Source organism: Dermacentor albipictus, unplaced genomic scaffold (genome assembly GCF_038994185.2).
Source record: "Dermacentor albipictus isolate Rhodes 1998 colony unplaced genomic scaffold, USDA_Dalb.pri_finalv2 scaffold_14, whole genome shotgun sequence".
Lineage (NCBI taxonomy): Eukaryota > Metazoa > Arthropoda > Arachnida > Ixodida > Ixodidae > Dermacentor > Dermacentor albipictus.
In genome coordinates this window covers 15,391,370-15,407,113 of record NW_027225568.1, presented here as the reverse complement: position 1 = coordinate 15,407,113, position 15,744 = coordinate 15,391,370, and the positions used below count along the sequence as shown (strand labels likewise).

Genomic DNA, 15,744 nt, shown 5'->3' with positions numbered 1-15,744 from the left:
GAGCAGACGTGCATCCACCGATGAGCTGCGTGCGCGGATTGCAGAGAACAAAGCCATACAAAACGTTAGGCGCGAGAAGATGGCGGCTCTCGTTGCGAAGACGAAGCGAACCACATCCTTCCTCCGTGAAGCGAACGAAGCAATGACGCGCGAATGAATGTTGCCAACTGTTGGTTCCGCGTTATGCCGGCGGTGGTGGCTTTAGTGGCGTGTGTTGCGGCTGTCTAATTTTTTTATTTCTTTTTCCCAAACAGTGTAATTAAGATAAGTTATTTGTTTGAATTTTTAACTGTGTAATTTGGCATTATCTTTGTCTTTTTATGCTATTAAGCGGCTAATTAGGGCCTCCCAGGTTCGCGCGCGCCAGCTGCGCGCGCAAATCTCAGAGGCCATAAGACAACTCGTTAGGAGATGCCGTTCTTGTCGTTAACGTTTCATCATCGTTTCTTCAACTGAGATAGGTAGTGTCCCTTTTCCCGGGGTTGGGAGGGGGCGATCAAGACGGCATCGCTCCGCGGGGCGCCGAGGAGTGGCTTGGTGTTGGTTCTTATCGCGAAATTCGCGAACCCTGCGATTTTTTTTATAACGTAAGCATTTCTATACTTCTCCAACAAGAAAAAACATCCGTCCGTCAGTCCGTACCACACGATACGTTTCAAAATAGAACCCGCAACAGCGAGTGAATTCACCTTCGTGCTAGCTCTCGCTTCAACGCGACCGAAGCGGCCGGAACACTGCGCTCACGAAGCTCTCAGCTCATGCCGCACTATGCGCTTTTCGCAGAACACTTTCAAGATAGGTGTACGCGCGTCTGTTTTCAAAGCGAAGTAAACGGTGCGAACACAGCGCGGGAAGGTTTCAGCAGTGGGCACACTCTGTCCACAATGCAGTTCGCTTTCAAGATACGGTTCGCGCGGCCGTGCCACAAGCAGCCGCCGCCGGAGAACGGTTGATAATGGTTCGACGCGGATGAGGAGGGCTAAAGAGCGATAACAGCTCAAAACGAACGGAACGTCACCAGCGCGCCTGGCCCCGCCACCTGCAGTACTTTGCTTGCGCCGCCGACCAGAGCAGCTCGTGTCGCCGCAGCGCTGTCGCTTATACTTGTCGGCTCAAGTCTCATAACATTGATAACGACATGGACTGCGTGTAGATGAGGAAGAGTCACAATGCTTACGCACACTTAGACAAATCCGAGAGGTGTTCCGGTGTGATTTTTTTTTACCGGAAATGTACAGTCAGCGGTGGGACCCAGAGTTGACAATGCGTGTAAGAGGGGTGCCAAGCTTTTTTTTTTGTGAGACTCTTGCCCAGCTCCTAAAGATCTGCTCAAGCTAAGACTTGCTGATGGCTGTATGGTTTTTTTTTATTGTCGCATGCCCTCGAACCGCCACAGATCCTACAGTGTAATGGCATTAGAGCAGTATTCACGTGCAAAGGGAAATGCAGCCGGTAATTGGGCTGCCTAAGGTTTGCGGCCCGGCGGCAGCTGCCCTCCCGTCCCCCGTTTCCGTTGACAAGTTACAGGGAGGGGTCTAGAGCAATCTTACACCCTCTCCCGACAGTGGCGTAACCAGAAAATTTTTTCGTGTGAGGGGGGGGGTCCCAATTGGCCGTGGAGGGGGAAGGAGCGGGGCCATTGCCATAGCAGCAAAAATTTTACTGTTAGTGAGCGTTACAAGTGCCCGGCGTGCCCCACTTGGCTACGCCGCTACTAGCCCCCCTCCCTCCCGCCCGCGCAATCGACGCAAATCGAGCTATCAGAACGTGCATGACACGCATGCATGACATAACATGAATGACATGCCGCGAAGCTAGCATGGATGTCGTCACGTCATCATCATCATCAGCTTATTCTGACGTCCATCGCAGGACGAAAGCTTCTCCAGCGATCTCCAATACCCCTGTCTTGTGCTAACTGGTTCCACGTGTCTTCAAGTTTCCCAATTCCATCACGTCCACATTATTCTCTGCCGTCCTCGACTGTGCTTCCCTTCCCTTAGCACCCATTCTGCAACTCCAATAGACCAGCAGTTCTCTCCCTTACGCATTGCAATGTCTGCCCAGCACGACTTCTTCCTCATAATGTCAACCAGAATATCAGCTATCCCCGTTCGCTCTCTAATCCACATCGCTGTCTTCCAGTCTATTATCATCATGCCTAATAATTTTCATTGCATCGCTCGTTGCGCGGTCCTCAACGTCTTCCAAAGCTTCTTTGGTAACTTCCAAGTTTCGGCCCCATACGTTACTAACGGTAGAAAGCAATGGTTAGCAGTAAGCTCCCTGGTCATGATTTAGTAATGCCTGCCGTAATCTCTCCAGCTAATATTTTATTTTTGTTAATTTCCTTGATCAGAGGCCCCTGCGAGTAATTAACCTCAATAAACGTATCTCTGCGCAGGTCCTAGAGGCTGACTGCCGACCATGACATTCGTTCTCTTGACAGGCTGCGGAACATTACTTTTCTCTTCTGCATACTAACTCTCAATGAGACTTACTTTCTTCGGCAAGTTCCTCAAACGTTTGTTGCAAATAGTCTGCAGCGTTGCTGAGTATGCCAATGCCATCTACAAACCGTAAGTTGGTGAGCTATTTACCGTTAGCCCTCACTCCTAACCATTCCCAGTCTAACTGGTTGCACACCTTTAAGCATTGAGTGATAGCATTGTAAATATTTTGCTATTGATCATATGAAGCCTTTTGCAGATATCTGGCTATGTAAAGTCTGCGCGTTAGTGTCATCCGTTCGATATCAACATTCGTGGGAAACTTCGTTTTTGACCACTGTTCGGAGCCAGTGCGCTGCTGCCTAGGTGCCCCGATCTAATCATTCCAGCTACCTGATTCAAGCGCAGGTAGCGCGCGTTTCATGTACAGCCAATATCAACGCCTTAACTGGCAATGTTCATTTATCATATACTGTAAGCTTGTTCACTTACTCCCTTATAATTAGGGTGTAAACTAGAAAGACTGGGGGTGTTCCAAGGGTGTTTTCTTGTTGAACGCCCTTTTGCGCTGAAAAAGGGTGTTTCAAGGGTGTTTACAAGGGGTGAAAAGATGAATACACCCGCATTACACCCATAAGGGTGTGAAAATTTTAAGAGTGTAGAAACAACGTGACGTAGAGAATTATTGAAGGCAACATCTTTTATTTTGGTCCGTTGCTTCAATAGACGAATTAAAGTTTAGAGCAATAATGAAACACACAAACCGAATGTTTTCGTGTATTTGTTTCACTTCGCACCGCAGCAAGAGATACATACTTCTGTTTCGTCTGCTTGTTCCCACGTCATCCAGTCATGCGCACAGGCACAGACAATGACAGTATGTCATTTTCTACCATGTTCCGGCGCGCGATCGTGCTCTATGAACAGCTTGTGTCTACCTCAGTATTCGCATAGCACTGACTTATACCCCTAGTCAGATGTTGTCGTGCGCAGCGCCCAAAATCGTGTGCTGCCATGGAGGAAGGAAAGAGGCCCTACACAATTCGCGCGCTAGGACAAAAGTGTGGAGGAAATGATGTAGTAGGTTCCCCCTTTCCTTGCTCTTTCTTTTTTTTTTTGCTGTAGCGGTTTTTGGATCACAATGGCGGCTTTGTTATGGTTCTGCGCGCTCACAGGTGTTGCTCCGTATAGGTTTCGTGACATGGCAAAGGCGCCGTGTGGGCAGGTCTGCGTTGGTCTCTGTGTTTTGTTGCGCTATGTTAGGAACTAAAGTTTGTGAAATGTACGCGCATGCAACGCTGTACGCAATGCACGGCGCCACGGCAATGACAACGGACGCAGGAATATCCGCGGGAAACTTTGCCCTCTTAGGCGGAATCATGCTAACGTCCCATCGCAGGCCCAAACCGATGCGTTACAGAATCTGTACAATGAACGCCTACGGATGAACGAATGTACGGTCAGGGATTCCTGCTTTTGACAGCGCATGCATGGCGCATTTGCGGCACGCAGAACGTACGTTATGCAAGAATGCGTAGTTCGTGTTCAGTTTTTTTTAAACACGCAATAACTGGGCAGCAGCTGGTACCTGCTGTTGATGTGAACAGTGCAGTTCGCGGCATTGTGAAGCATGCACATTTTCATAAAAGCCGGTAAAAGCAGCCGATTCGACCTCACGGCCTAATCTGCTAAGTTCATTATGAACTCCTTTCAACATGACTTCGGCAACGGTAATGCAATGAGACATCGCGATTGTTTAGTGTTGGTGCGGAGCGCACGCGTCCGAGCAGCCCGGTTGCGTGCAGCGCGGCCTGGTTTCTCGAGAAACGTAAACAGGAGAAGTGGCCCGATATGATGGCGGAGCAATGCCAACTTCCGGCTTCACTGAGCTTTACAAAGAGCGACGTCAGCGCCGCCCCTCAGTTTTCCTTCCTCCATGCGTGCTGCGCGAAACGAGACAAACGCAACAGCTCAGTGGAAGTGCGTCGCGCAGCAATCAAGTGCGGAAAAAAATGATGGCGGAGGCCTCGACGCATGGCGTCACACGATCCTCGAGCTCCGGTATGGGAGAACGCAGCTAGGGAATTTCGCTTGCGTAGCCTACACGGGGTAAGTCTCGCCTCCTGAAATCCAGTGTTCGCGGCAATGAGATATTTTTATCTCGGATATTAATGGACCAGCCTCAAAATTTCTTGCGGCAGAACACTCCCTAGCGAGCACGTAAAAACTTCCAGCGTATAACCGAAATTTGCTATGTGGCTTGGTGAGGGGCCCTTCAATATATTCAAAACTTTTTCAGAGCACTGCTGCTAGGCCGCTCAGGTCATTCTTTCCACTCTTGTCCCTTGGATCTCCCCCGCACTGACCGACTAACGAGACCATTCTTCTGAACCCCCAAACGCATGCCGCCTACGACACCACAGTTTCTGTACAGTTCTTAGAAGGCTTTCTATCATTTTCGTCCTTCAACAACTCCCCCTCCTCACTCTTTCTTATTCTCCTTTCCCCTCCTCCGCTCTCTCCCCCTCGTCTTTCCTGTCACCACGGCTAGAGGTGCCAAATGGTATGGTATGGTATGAATAACTTTATTTAGGTCCTGAGGCATCAGTCTGGGACTGATGCGGGCCGCTCCCACGTCGGTACAGAGAGGCCGAACCCCTCTGCCGTCACACGGGCCCTCTGGACAGCCCTGAGTTGGTCCGCCAGCACTTCACTGTGCAGCATCCGCTGCCACCACTGTTCACCCGAGAACCATCACCGGCCAACGCCAAGCAGCGCCAAAGCATGTGTTCTAAATCGTGCAAACCCCCACACTTATTACAATAGAGTGAAACCCCGCAGTCCGGATTAATTTTGTTCATGATGACCGGGTTAGGGTACGTACGTGTCTGCAGAAGCCTTAATGTAACCGCCTGTGGCCTATTTAATTTAGAATGTGGCAAGGGGAATGCCCTGCGCCCTAGGTAATAGTGCTTGGCGATTTCGTTGTAGGTTAACAGCTTGTCCCTGTACTCAGGATGACCACACTCATTTTCTTCTTTACAGTCTTTTCGTTTACAGCCAGCCGGCACCATCGACAGCAGCTTGATAACCCGTTAAAAGTAACCCACTGAGGGTGCCCTTGACAAAGATAGGTCCACCTAGGCAAACGTCGACCACCCTTTATGAAGCACTTTATTGCTCTTTACGTAACTTCCCTACCACGGCGAGGCAAAAAACAGTTTGATTCACGGGTGTAGCAATTGAGCGCGTTGGTACATCGTGACTTTATTTATGTACGCAGCGCATGACGAATACACAGGAAAAGAGAAACCGAGGCGGAGGCAAAGCTGACACCTCTATGCGTTATTTTTTTCTTTCGTTTACATTATTTATCAAGCGCTGCTACGTGCCTCTGCTCGTGCTTACGTGTTCGTGCCTTTTATCGTAAAAGGGCAAGCGTAAATTCCGAGAATGGAAAAACACGGAATAGTAAGGAAAATTCTAGCCAGTCATGAAATGTAGCATATATCACAATATATATGCGCAAAGCGGAAAAGTGCAATATCTCCCGCTAATAAGGGTAAAACTGCCTAGGAGTTGCAGTAGCATTTTAGGAGAAAAAAAAACACGCACAAAAAAAAAAAGCACTAGTCGCCGGCGTATTGCGTCATTCGTCGGTCCTTCGAGCGGCCCGACATCGGCCAAATTGCGAGTGCGCAGTTAGGTTTCCGGGTCAGACTTTGCAGAACCGATTTTATGGAAACCTATAACGCCCCCAGCAACAGCCGGGGCGTCCTTGTTCTGCTTGAAAAGTATGAAAATTTGTGTGACAATCCTCCACAGTCAGAATAACGGCGACGTGCTTGCCCTCACGGAGCCTCGAAGTCCCCGTGTGTTCAAGCTATCGTAGTGCTTGCCGCGGTACAGGGCAGCGCATCGAAGGTAACGATGTTGGGTCTCTCGACGCCACACGCGGAGCCAGCAGCTAAAAGCTGTGGGTGCACTCAAAGCGAGACCCGTCGCCCTTGCGCCACGCCCCACCGCTTGAACAGCGGCTAGGACTGCGCAGTGCTCCTGCGATGGTCAGGTGGTGGGCGGAGGCTTCGAGAACCCAGGGATGGTGAAGGCGTCACCTGGGATCACAATACGCTGCACCAGCGGCCCGCTCTATCCGCCTGCTGTGAAAATCGTCTTGGGTGTGGCAGCTGGAGCGAGAAGCGACGCCCATGCTGCACCAGCCGATTCACGGCAAGAATGACAAGGGCCGCCTCTTCTGTGCTGCTTACCGCTGAAAATAAAACACTCCGCATTAGATCGGGAACCTTTGCATCACCGTAGCTAGAGATTACTGCATAATTTATTTGTTCTGTTCTACTTGGTCTTTCACCCCTGTAATGAATTTTAACAATATATGCTGATATAACTAAAATGTATCGCGTAATTAAATTATTACTCTTTTTAGTTTTGTTGGTTACCGACCAATCGAAGTCTTCATATAACTTACATTGTTCTTTTGGCAGTTGGGCGTATATTCACAAACTTGCCATTACGCTAGAATTGTTATGAAGCGCAGATGCCCGCCGATTATGATTCTGTGTATGTTTTATTACAGAAGCCGGCCTGCCAATGGCGAAGAGCCACTTAAAGACAAGAAGCACGCATCTTACAAGCATCACAGTCAGTGCGATAAGGCAACCGCATAATAACACACGCGCATGATACAGGTGCTCTGCGGTGTTTCTTTTTCTGTTTTTCCTCTTGCGGTGCCTGAAATGCAAATAATTTACCCTCAACTTGGCCACGAGGAAGTTCCAGGAGTCTACGCGCGAAGTGTGCAAAACACACGCAGGTTTCTGTTGCAATTGCCAATAGGTCAGTAGAAGTATTTAGAATATCCCTAAAATGGCTATCGGGACGATTTCTGCGAGCATCGATGTACGGTGCCGACTCTCGACAGAGCACTGCACCTGAAGGTTACCTTTTCAACATTCTCTCTCAGAAAAACTTTTGTTTCGCTTACAGAGCATGCACGAACACTCACGTGTCAGCTTTTCCGTTAACGAAGACGCCTTGGCAACCGTCTGCGGACCAAAGGAACGCCGACACGTGACAGCCGCCAGAAGGAAAAATTCCGGGATGCCTGCCGCGCATCATGCCCCCACGAGAAAGTTGAGACCGAGCATCGCCGTGTGCGGACACTGTTGCTGATCCCTGAGTGCGGCTACACCGGTCATCTTGCTGAGCTGCGCGCCAGAATCCGTGGCCAGTCATCGTTGCACCCTGGTGCAGAGCCGGGGCATCAGGTTGAGAACGCCGCTTCATTATCGACACGATCGAGACGTCGCCACAGAACAAATCGGCTTTGGCGATAACTCCGGGGCAAAGCAGGCCTTGCTGCTGGGCGCGCACTAAAACCTATAGCCGGATGTTGTTTCGATTAAGCGCTGCGCACCGAAGAAATTAGTTGCTGCCAGAGTGGCATTGGGCGTGCAAAATGGCGGTGATGATGATGATGATGATGATGATGCCTCAGTTGATGGCACAAACACACTGTGGGGGACAGGCCACGAATCGGCCGGTAATATGATTCAATAAATAAAATAAAATAAATTGGTTAATAAATAAATAACACACCAAAACGAAGGAAAATAAGTAATCCATCATGCAAATTAAACTGTGAATACATGAAATTAAGTATTGATGAATACTGTAGTAAGCCTTGCGTTGATAGGACTGTTAAAAAGGAAAAAAAAGGATATACTTAAACTTGAGTAAGGTAAATTATGAATAATAATAGTAAGATTTAAGCTGTGAATTTGTGTTTTTACTTTTTGAATTCTCTAAACTGAAGCAGAAATAAATCAATTCTTGAAACGAAAAACTATTAACAAGGCATTCTTTTTGTGCCTCATAGAAAATTATAAATGGCTAGGCAAACGTTCCTGTGGCTATATCCCGAAACTGTTGCTACATGGAAGAGTATAACAGTAATGCTTAAAGGTTATCCTAAATTTTGAAGTGGAATTTATAGACATAATTTTCCATGAGTAGAAAACCACCGACATGATAATAAAAAATGATCTGTATATTCCGGTTCATTGCAGAGGTAGCATAGAGGGGATACCGCCAGACCACATCTGTGCAAGTAAAAATTTAGTGTTGGAACATGGCAACGCAGCCTAGTAAATGAAACTTCGAATTTCCGGTTAGGACACCATTGCTGGTTCCAAGAATATTTTAGGTGCAAAATATCTGAAGATTTTGCTAATGACAGAGCTTTTTTGTCCTCGCTCAAAGAAAATTGCCTATACCTGGCTGCATTGTGCGCAGTTGTCGGCAGCACAAATAGCACAGGACCTGCTAAAGAAGCTCGTGCTAAGTAATCGGCTATTTCATTTATATGAATGTCTCGGTGACCAGGGACCCATACTATATGCACTAAACATAAGTGAGGCAAAGCTAATGAATAAAACGTGTTCCCTGTTGTTGACTTTGTAGACGCAGTAAGTGCGTTGCATACCGACAGAGAATCTGTGGCGATAATAACTCGTGTAGTATGAATGGGTAACTTCCGCAAGGCAAGAACTATTGCCAGAAGTTCAGCATGAAAAACTGATGTATAAACTGGTAGGCGAAGTGAAAAAGACCAATCGAGGGTTAGTGAGTAAATACACACGCCTGCTTCTCTTCACACGAAGAAGCATCAGTCGCTATTTCGTTTATTTTAAAACGGGCCAAATAATCTTGTAAACGGTCATTCAAATATGCTATGGCCAGAAATTTCGCATTGTGTGGAAAAATGTATGCAAATTCAATTTTCAGCGACCTCGGAGACCTATGAAGCGGAATTATTTCTCTAAGGCGAACATTTAAAGGTGGTAATTGTGCTTGCACAAATAGAACTTGTGGGTTATGGATCCGTGACCACGTGGTCTCAAAAATGGACTTGGTTCACTAATAAATGCGTGTTGTCCACGTCGTAGCGAAGAATCATAAGCTCTTAAGTAGGTTTGAACCGTAAGCATGCGGAATCGTGTGTGAAGAGTAGGTAGGCGCGCTTCCTGGTATAATACATTATTAGCAACGAATTGAGGAAGACCTAAACATAGTCGAAGAGCTTCTCTTTCTAACAGAACAAGAAGTCTTCATTTATATTTTGCACTACTGGAGAACCAAACACAACCAAATTCTAGAATCGGTCGTACATACATACGATAAATCATAATTAATATGCCACTTCGCATACCAGAGCGTCGGTTACTGATTCTACGTAGTAAACCTACGTCTCGTGACGCCTTCGTTCCGAACGCCAGTTAAGTTTTCCGTCATGTATGATACCCAAATATTTAAGTGACTCTACCTGAAGAATGGTTCTCTGTTCATATAATAATGATAACTGTAACGGCCCGGAGAGCGGGAAAACAAGCACTGCACTTTTGTTTATGTTTAGTGACAGGTGCAGGTTGTGAAGCCACGTCTGTGGAGCGCAGAAGTACGTTTGCCAAGACAGGTGAAGGAAATTGATGTCTCTAGCTGTCGCGAAAAATGTCATGTCATCTGCATAGACATACAGATTCACATCCTGGTGCAGTGGTACTGAACTCATCAACACGTTAAATAGTATAGTGGACAGAACAGCCCCCTGGGGCACCCCTCTTGCCTGATCGAACATTTTTGAAGAAAAGCCGTTTTGAAAACAATGAAATTTTGTGTTTATTAGAAATTCAAAAATCCATGCCGTTATATATATCGGAAAATTGTAGGACTGTAATCTGTCCAGCAGTAGAGAGTACTCAACGCTGTCATAAGCTTTTGCTATGTCAATAGCCACTCAAGCAATAACTTCTTTTCTATGCTGAGCAAGTTGGGTGCGGCTTTTTAAATCTACAAGCACACACCAAATGGAGAGACAGGGCCTGAAACCTATTGCGACCCGTAGTGCACGAGACAGCTGCCTGCTGCGCTCTTCATTTTTTTCTACTCGCTCACACAGATACTCATACGAGAAAATATCTTGGGAAGGTACCTCTTATGAAGAGGACAAGATGTGTACGAACGAGCACTGGTGTCAGCGTGCAATGAAGTTTTTCGATTTATTACAATTAACTCCGTAACTGACAAGATACCAAATACATGGCCTGCAATTATTTTATTGTTCTTTCTTTTTCATGATGCACAAATAGATAGTTAAATACAAAAGCCTTTCTCCAAAAACGTAAGCGTTTGATACAGGAATTTCCTCATAAAAGCCAGCAGCACAACGTTTTTTGTGGTTGTACTAATGATAAAAATGAACAAAAGAATTATCTGTACGCTTCAAATAAAATAATACGTAGCCTTTCGAACTTTTCAAAGCAAAAGCACCTCTGTGCCAAATGTAACGTCATCTTCACCACCGCGCGACCTCCCATGTAACATCATCATCAGCGTCGTGCATGTTGGCAGTGGGCTCGTGTCGTGAGGACGAAAAGAACGCACCCTCACGCTCTCGATGGGGCTGGTCGCCGCAGCCACTGTTGCTCCTCCTACACCACAGACCACATGTCGTCATCGTCATGATCATCATCATCATCATCATCATCATCATCATCATCAGCCTGGTTACGGCCAGTGCGGGGCAAAGGCCTCCCCCATACTTCTCCAACTACCCCAGTCATGTACTAATTGTGGCCATGTCGTCCCTGCAAACTTCTTAATCTCACCCGCCTGCCTAACTTTATGCCGTTCCTGCTACGCTTCCCTTCCCTTGGAATCCTGTACGTAACCCTTAATGACCATCGGTTATCTTCCCTCCTCATTACATGTCCTGCGCATGCCCATTTCTTTTTCTTGATTTCAACTACGATGTCATTAATTCGCGTGTGTTCCCTCACCCAATCTGCTCTTTTCTTATCCCTTAACGTTACACCCATCATTCTTTAATTTAAGTAGAACCCTTGTCGTAAGCCTCCAAGTTTCTACCACGTAGGTGAGTACTGGTAAGACACAGCTATTATACACTTTTCTCTTGAGGGATAATGGCAACCTGCTCTTCATGATCTGAGAATGCCTGCCAAACGCACCCCAGCCCATTCTTATTCTTCTGATTATTTCCGTCTCATGATCCGGATCCGCGGTCACTACCTGTCCTAAGTAGATGTATTCCCTTTCCACTTCCAGTGCCTCCCTACCTATCGTAAACTGCTATTCTCTTCTGAGACTGTTAAACATTACTTTAGTTTTCTGCAGAATAATTGTTAGACCCACCCTTCTGCTTTGCCTCTCCAGGTCAGTGAGCATGCATTGCAATAGGTCTCCTGAGTTACTAAGCACGACAATACCATCAGCGAATCGCAAGTTACAAAGGTATTCTCCATGAACTCTTATCCCAAAGTCTTCCTAATTCAGGTCTCTGAATACCTCCTGTAAACACGCTGTGAATAGCATTGGAGAGATCGTATCTCCCTGCCTGACGCCTTTCTTTATTGGGAATTTGTTGCTTTCTTTATGGAGGACTACGGTGGCTGTGGAGCCGCTGTTGATATCTTTCCGTATTTTTACGTACGGCCCGTATACACCCTGATTCCGTAATGCCTGCATGACTAATGAATCAAACACTTTCTCGTAATCAATGAAAGCTATATATAAGGGTCGGTTATATTCCGCGCATTTCTCTATCACCTGATTCATAGTGCGACTATGGTCTATTGTTGAGTAGCCTTCACGAAATTCTGCCTGGTCCTTTGCTTGACAGAAGTCTAAGGTGTTCCTGATTCTATTTGAGATTACCTTATAAAATTGTTTGTAGGCAACGGACAGTAAGCTGATCAGTCTATTATTTTTCAAGTCTTTGGCGTCCCTTTTCTTATGGATTAGTATTATGTTTACGTCTTGGACTTGTTCGCGCAACGAAACCGAAACGATGCCGTCGCACAAGGACAGGCGGCTGGGTCCTCCTGTTTCAGCGAGGCAGCGCGAAACACTCGTTTCAATTGTCGTGGAGCACCCCTACCTAGCAAAGGCGTCGTGTGTGTTGGGCCAGCACAGCTTACGGCGGCTTTCTGTTGCGCCGTGGATGGGATTCTAACCCATCGTTTTTCTTTGCCCACAACCGTAATGGCCTTGGCGATGGCTGTAATGATCCGGTTGACCGAAGGCTGCGGCAGTGCAATCGCTTCTTCATTCCCGACACACTGTTGAAAGCTGCCGGTGGCAAGAAACCGCAGTGCGCACAGCACTTTCATCGTAGTGTCGACACCATGAAATCTTTGAGGTCCGAGATGTTCTTCCAGGTCATCGCAAAGACGTCGCACTATGTCTTTGGAGAGCCTAAAATGCCGTCGAAACTCTTCTTCGGCCATGCCGAACGCGTCGCGTCGTTGCCTTTCTTAGCGTGGTTGTCTTTCAGCTCTCGCCAGCAGCACAACCTAGCACAACCAAAGGAGCCGCCATTGCCATCTCTGTCTTGTCTCGTCTAGGTACCGGCTCGTCAGCTGGCGCGAGACTAGCCGGCAGCCACGGTTGCCCTAGCAACCCTCGACATCATGCTCGCCACCACGCCCGACCCTCGAGCGAACCAATTCTCCGCGGTTCCTCTCGTAGATAATTGACATCCTGTGTGACGTCAACAAAATTTGTCGTCCCGCCCACCAGGGATGACGACAACGAAGAGCCGACCAATGGCAACAGCCAGACCGAACCGGTTTCAAAGCGAACCGCTACAGAATACGGCCCCATGTTCAATTCTATCCATATTACACTTCCTTATGTCAGCTGTCTTACGCTTGTTGATTAACTTTGAAAGTTCTCCCAGTTCTATTCTACCTGTAGGGTTAGACGCTTTCATACATTGGCGTTTCTTGATCAAATATTTCGTCTCATGCGATAGCTTGCTGGTATTCTGTCTAACGGAGTTACCACCGACTTCTACTGCACACTCCATATTGATGCCCATAAGATTGTCGTTCATTGCTTCAACACTAAAGTCATCTTCGTGAGGTAAAGGCAAATAGCTGCTCTGTCGCTTGATCCGGAATTCCTCTATTTTCCCTCTTACCGCTAACTCATTGATCGGCTTCTTATGTACAAGTTTCTTCCGTTCCCTCCGCAGGTCTAGGCTAATTCAAGTTCTTACCATTCTATGGTCGCTGCAGCGCACCTTGCCGAGCACGTCCACATCTTGTATGATGCCAGGGTTAGAGCAGAGTATAAAATCAATTTCATTTCTAGTATCGCCAATCGCGCTCTTCCACGTCCACTTTCGGCTATCCCGCTTGCTGAAGAAGGTATTCATTATCCGCATATTATTCTGTTCTGCAAAGTCTACTGATAGCTCTCCCCTGCTATTCCTAGTGTCTATGCAATATTCCCCCACTGACTTGTCTCCAGCCTGCTCATTGCCTACCTTGGCATTGAAGTCGCCCATCGGTATAGTGTATTTTGTTTTGACTTTACCCATCGCCGATTCTACGTCTTCATAGAGGCTTTCGACTTCCGGGTCATCATGACTGGATGTAGGGGCATAGACTTGTACCACCTTCAATTTGTACCTCTTATTAAGTTTCACAACAAGACCTGCCTCCCTCTCGTTAATGCTATAGAATTCCTGCATGTTACCAGCTATTTCCTTATTAATCAGGAATCCGACTCCTAGTTCTCGTCTCTCCGCTAAGCCTTGGTAGCACACGACGTGCCGGCTTTTTAGCACTGTATATGCTTCTTTTCTCCTGCTAACTTCACTGAGCCCTGTTATATCCCATGTATCACATGTACTGTCAGACAAAAAAGTAAACGAATCACGGCTTAGGTGGCCGGACCGGCTGCGGGGCCACACCGGGGCTCTATCTCCCTCAGCGTAAAATAAAAACCCTTGATAATTTGAAAGTAGCGACGCTCTCCTTCCCGCGGCGCTTTCCTCCTCGATTCTCCTCGCCTTTTCCCCTCGGCTCCCGCGGACGGGCCGCAGCATTCTATGGAGGCGCATATTTTGGGCCAGTTGCGCGGCCCAGCGGCGTTGAAAATTTTAAGAAATGCTGATAACCGCATCGATAATGTTCAAAGCAACGTTTCTGAGGAAGTTGCTTTTTTCCTAACGCTGTATTCGCGGGGCATACTGATTTCAACGGAGCTTTGAGGTGAGTTCCATACAGCAGAAATTTTTTCTGCCACATGATGAGATGGTTTACTTTGTGTGTCTGAACTAGTTTTGCTTGTGGCACATCTCTCTGCGTGTACCCACCGTGGTTGCTCAGTGGCTATGGTTTTGGGCTGCTGAGCACGAGGTCGCGGGATCGAATCCCGGCCACGGCGGCCGCATTTCGATGGCGTCGAAATGCGGAAACACTCGTGGTACTTACATTTAATTGCACGTTAAAGAGCGCCAGCTGGTCCAAATTTCCGGAGTCCTCCACTACGGCGTGCCTCATAATCAGAAAGTGGTTTTGGCACGTAAAACCCCCAAATTTACATCCCTCTGTGTTTGGCTTATTAAGCCAAAGCCTTAGATCTCTGCTTTAAGGTCGCGATGTGAGATATTCAAGATATCACGTGACCCAAAAAATGCCGGAAGCGAACCAAATCATGTCCAGAGGTGTATAAGAGATGATTACTGATTAGCAAAGTTAATTAATGATGTATAAGTGATCGTAATAATATAGATTAGGGTATTAAGGAGGAATAAGGTGTGTTAAGTAGAATGAAGGTTGATGAAGGTGCATTAAGGAGGTTTAGGGCAGTTTAAGGTGGATTATGGTGGAATAGGATGAATTACTTTGCGGTGCTAAACATTACTGCCTGCAGAATATTTCTTGCACTACTACTTCATGACCACAATCACGATTGATTGCTCAACGTTCGTAATCAAAGCGCATTGATGCAATGATTTCAGCTTGTGTTAAATCAATAGAAAAATTTCCCTACAGAACAAAACCCCAGGAAAGTGTTTTTAAACATTCGCTATTAAAGCGAAGATTCCCGGCCTCCGCCTGGAAGTCGATATCAACAGCAAGCGTGCGCGATCACGTGAACACCCCCTGCACATATGCTGTATCCGTGAGAAAAACCAAATAATAATCGTCGCCCATTCATGCGTGCGTAGAAGTGCAATTCAAAGCAAATTCCAAAACTCCAAGATGTCCTCAGGTATCGCCTAAGAGACGCGAATGCGAAAGTGTTGTAGAGCCTACTGTAATTCACCTTAATCTACCTCCATCACCCTTCTCCTACTCTATTCCACATTAATCCTCCTTAATCCACCCTTAATTCTCCATCAACCCTAATCAACCATAAATCCCCTTAATTCACCTTAATCTTCCTTCATCCACCCTAATACACC

General features: G+C 46.9%; 1 protein-coding gene across 1 annotated transcript in view; it reads right to left on the bottom strand.

Annotated features, from left to right (window-relative positions):
• Nucleotides 1-5,690: 5,690 nt before the first annotated feature.
• LOC139051743 (uncharacterized) overlaps nt 5,691-15,744 on the bottom strand; it is a 185,236-nt gene continuing 175,182 nt past the window's right edge. The window contains exons 5-6 of the mRNA XM_070528734.1: nt 7,474-7,712; nt 5,691-6,720 (exon numbers count right to left, since the gene is read on the bottom strand). The gene's annotated coding sequence lies outside the window, so the exon portion shown is untranslated. The remainder of the gene's footprint in view (nt 6,721-7,473; nt 7,713-15,744) is intronic.